Source organism: Limulus polyphemus, unplaced genomic scaffold (genome assembly GCF_000517525.1).
Source record: "Limulus polyphemus unplaced genomic scaffold, Limulus_polyphemus-2.1.2 Scaffold2519, whole genome shotgun sequence".
NCBI classification, from domain to species: domain Eukaryota; kingdom Metazoa; phylum Arthropoda; class Merostomata; order Xiphosura; family Limulidae; genus Limulus; species Limulus polyphemus.
The window spans coordinates 117,386-122,379 of NW_013668129.1; the positions used below are offsets into that span (position 1 = coordinate 117,386).

At 33.1% G+C, this 4,994-nt stretch overlaps 1 protein-coding gene across 1 annotated transcript in view; it reads left to right on the forward strand.

The window, feature by feature from the left end:
- The first annotated feature begins 3,836 nt into the window (after window positions 1-3,836).
- The window catches only part of LOC111087713 (glutamate [NMDA] receptor subunit 1-like), a 41,355-nt gene continuing 40,197 nt past the window's right edge, over window positions 3,837-4,994 (forward strand). Inside the window, exon 1 of the mRNA XM_022395307.1 lies at window positions 3,837-3,917. The gene's annotated coding sequence lies outside the window, so the exon portion shown is untranslated. The remainder of the gene's footprint in view (window positions 3,918-4,994) is intronic.

The window sequence follows — 4,994 nt, forward strand, 5'->3', positions numbered from 1 at the left end:
ATGTGACTGTGATAAGAAATGTTGGATATTTTAAATGATTCTAACGTTTTGAATTCTTGGACCACAATCCAAATAATAAAAGAGAAAAACAACCAATGAAACTTTCACTGAAAAATTAAAAAAAGATTGAGGGTACGAAAATTAACACGTTTTAGAAATCGAGGAAAAAATTCTTTAGTTATGCGATTAAATCTTTTAAAAATTCAGTATCTTATTTATTGCTAAAATGATTTTTAGTTTGTTCAATCTGTTACATCTCGTCCCCCCAACTTTATGGAGTGCTAAATATTTAAACACTAAATTCTCCTCTACAACCATAGAGGGTTGGTTGTTTTAGAGCAAAGCCTCATTGAGCTACCTGCTGTGTCCAACACCGGGAATAGAACCTCGTACTTTAGCGTTGTAAGTCCATTTTAACGCTGTCCCACCGGGGAACCACATAGAGAGTTGAGTATGTTATACTGAAATGATTTTGAATACACAAATCATGAAGTCGTGTGATAACTAAAGGCCATAGAAAGTCGTAGTGGAACATAATCTATCAGAACTATATTTTGAAATTCCTTGTTGTTTTCGGGTGATGTGAAGCAACCGAATATTGATAACTTTTGGGAACAGCTTTTTCTGACGTAATATATTCATACACATGGATCATAAAGATGTGTTTAGATTGGATATTTATAATTCTAGGATGAAGATATCCCTTGTATTTAATGGCATTGGAAAACAATGAAATATGGATTAACTTGGTGAAACAGAACCATCTAGAAAAAGACCTGCAACAAGTTGTACCCTAGCAATGGCAAGCAAAGTGAAGCGTTTTGATAACACAGGCCTGCGAATTTAAATTTCATAAATGTTATTTCGGTTTTAATAACGGGTTTTCCATAATTCAGCTACGCAGATTTCAAAAATAATATTCATTTTTTTTTCTATCACGTAAGAATCTTTTACAAATCGGGAAGAAGAAAAAAAAACTCTTATTTAGATCAAATTATTATTTAGTTTACCACAATGAAAGTTTTTTTTTATTATGTTTGTTAACAAAAATACAAACAAACTAAAGAAAATGGAAGAACACTGATGTCAAAAGAATATGAATCATCATTCATCCTGATTTTCTGTGTGACCTCTACGTCTTTTAGTCTGAAAACTACGTGTTGTGGTCTTTCTTTTATATATTGCGTTACGACGTTTTGTAAAAAATCTGTACGTGATGGAGAAAAATTGACATCATTTTTGGATTCAGCGTACAGGAATTACTGTAGAACATGTAAAAATTTTAAGACAATAAAACCATCGCAGGTCTGTGTAATATGACAAAATGTACAACCTAATCAAAAAGGATCTCCCTCTGAAAAAAGGACACAAGTCACGTGTATATAAGTTGCTTACTCGACATATGCAGGAAGAGAAGAACTGTATTAATCGTACATAACCATTTATAGATGGCAGTATGTTGAGACACCTCACGAAGTGTATGTGTGTCCTAGTAGCTGAAGAAAGTCTCGTGCAATTTTCTGTTGGTCAATGGATGAACAAATTTCCAAAAGCCGTACGTGGTACATCGCGAAACTCTTACGAAACGATTCATGATTATCGCTGAATTTTGCGCCAGGGACTAGTTATGCATCAGGAGAGTGGATAAAAATATCAAGATGAATTCTCCATATTATCAGACCAATGCTATGGACCCTTTCAATCAGATTTGTACGAAAACGAAGCGAAGAGAGTATGGGTTTACCAAGATAAAGTCATATCTTCCTTTCAACCATAGGTCAAAGTCGCGGACGCAGCCTCCATATAGAGAGAAAAGATTTGTTTTGGACATGAAAGTATGACGACAGAACCTTTTGCAATAGAAAATACGCTTCAGGGTTTTTGTCAAGACGCATGGTCTTCAGAGATGACGACATGGACTTTAACAACGATGAAATTCTGCTTTCTAAACATCACAGTTCTGGCTACGCTATGTAGATGACATATTTATAGACCATAATAGTGAAACGGAAGCCAATGAACTTTTAACCATTTTAACAGTATTCGTACATTAATAACATCTGCCACAGAAACTGAATCTAAACATCAACATTCCTTGTTAATGCTCAAGTAACAAGATATAATACATTCACTACATCATAAACCTATCAACATTAACTTAATTCTCCCATGGAAAATGACTTAGGACCCCTCACAAAACATTGATATTTTAAAGATCATATTATACAATGTTAAATGTACGTAGTAGCAATGAAAATATACAAGATGAAATTCAATATATACATTCTTATTTGTCAATAGCATCTCTTATACATAGACTTAGGTAAGTCTTTCTATTATAAAACTTTGACATTCTAAACTAACATGTAAAGTCCCTCGGTTGGTCAACGATAAGCTTAAGGACTTACAACACTAAAAGCAGGGGTTTGATTCCCCGCGGTGAACACAAAACTATCACTAAACATTATGGTGTCACACTATATATTTTTTAACATTTTCACAGTGCAATGTATTTTAATTCTTTCTTTCTATATATACACTAATGTTAACGTACTTATCTTTTCTTGATGACAATGACAACGCATTTGAGCTCTTCTTTTATATCCCATATATACACTAATGTTAACGTACTTATCTTTTCTTGATGACAATGACAACGCATTTGAGCTCTTCTTTTATATCCCATATATACACTAATGTTAACGTACTTATCTTTTCTTGATGACAATGACAACGCATTTGAGCTCTTCTTTTATATCCCATTTGGATTCTTTTGTATCTTATTAAGACATCAAGCTTCAAATTTAAGTTCAATGTAAATATAATATATTTAATAGTTTACTTTACCCAATTACTAAAGTATTAAGTTTTAAATAAGATTTAACATATATCTTTATTTATTTATGTATTTCATTTCCTCTCCAAAACGTGAATTTCAGTGAATAAAAGATTTCGTTTTATCATATTTCTCAAACCTGACCGATATGGTCCAATTTTAGCGAAATATATCATCTACACGATAATCCTAAAATGTGCGAATCCATGATAGCTTGATTTTTGAACTCCACTCGTAAATTTCGACAAAACGACGTAAAAATTTGCATATAATAGAAGAAAAAAGTTTTCAAGAGTCGCGATGGAAGCCTCACAGATAGAATGAAAGTCAGCGGGTAACTGGGACTTTAAGACTTCACTGAGCCGATTCACTTGGAAATTTATATTAACTTGTAGGAAGACGTTCAAAATATTAATGTCAATTCAGAGGTCTTATAGGGGGGATCAAAAGGGTTTTTAGTGGTCTTCGGGATTATTGCGCTGATTTACCCGAAACGTAGCACAGATATGTGAAGGATAATTTAAAATAAGTTTGTGTACATAGATATTCCAGATTTTTGTATTGGGATCTCCTAATAAGGAATAGGGGATTCTCCGGATTGATTGAAGGCTGCTTAGATTTGCTGGAAATTAACAAGAAAACCTAAATGGTCGTTTTAAACAATATCTTTAAAATGTTTTGCGAAATTGTTTTTTACGGGTTATTAACTACTACTAGATAATATGCAATTCTAGAAACATCGCGACGTAGTTTTTGAGAACCCCCCCCCCCCACGAAAAACAAACAAATATGACAACTATTTACAACCTATATGTTAGACATTTTGCGTCGTAATATAGTATTAAAATAAACACATGCTAAGGAAAGAATATTTCAGTGCTGAGACTTAAATAAAGCTCATATGGTAGTGTGCATGGTAATGTATAGAGGGCGTTAGGCTCAACAGGACTTACGAGTTATGCTCAAGGCTAGTTTTTCAGAACGAGATGTGCTGGCCGTGAAGGTGCAACTCCTTCTGTGCTCCAGAGTGAAGACTGATAACGTGTAAATAGCGTTAGAAGGCACGATATTTAAGTTAACGGTAAGTCTTTCTTGATATTGAGTTTCAGGGTAAAAACTTCTACCAATTTTTTGCAATAGCATCAACAGAGTTATTTCTTGCGATACTAGTGAGTATAATGCAGAACCTCTGTTATTTAAACATTTTCGACCAGTTTAAAATATGATAAACTTCTACCCCTCAATATGTAAATTCTAAAATGTAATCATTTGGTAAATTCAAATCCAATCCAAAAATTTAATTCCTTATAAACGATGCTCTTAGGTTGGTAAGTTTAAAGTTTTGGGATTTTCTTCTAGCAGGTTATGGATCATCTGCAATTTCTAGTAACATTTTCTAGAAACGTACAGACAGACATCCAGTCGGTGTATTGCTTTCTATTCATTGAAGTTTCTCTTCATGAAATTCGTATTTTTTCAGCCAAGTACAAACTGATCAATAATGTGACTGTACACATCATAAAGAGAAAAGGGAATTGATCAATAATGACTGTTCACAGCATAAAAAATAGAAATTGATCAATGATATGAATGTACATAACATAGAGAGCAGAAACTGATCAATAATGATTGTATACAGCATAAAGAACAGAAATTGGCAAATAATATGATTTTTCAGAACAAAAAGAACGAAAATTGATCAATAACATGACTGTACACAGCACAGATAGCAGAAATTGATCAATAATGAATGTGCAGAGCATAATGAAAAGAAACTGATCAATAATACGACTGTGCTCAGCATAAAGAACAGAAATTGATCAATAGTGTGACTGTACACAGCACAGATAGCAGAAATTGATCAATAATGACTGTGCAGAGCATAACGAAAAGAAACTGATCAATAATACGACTGTGCTCAGCATAAAGAACAGAAATTGATCAATAGTGTGACTGTACATAACATTAAGAACAGAAATTGCTCAATAATATGACTGTACAAAGCATAAGGAACGAAAATTGATCAATAATATGCCTGTGCACAGCATAAAGAACACAAATTGATGAATGATATGCCATTGCACAGCATAAAGAACAAAAATTCATAAATGATATGCCTGTGCACAACATAAAGAACACAAATTGATGAATGATATGC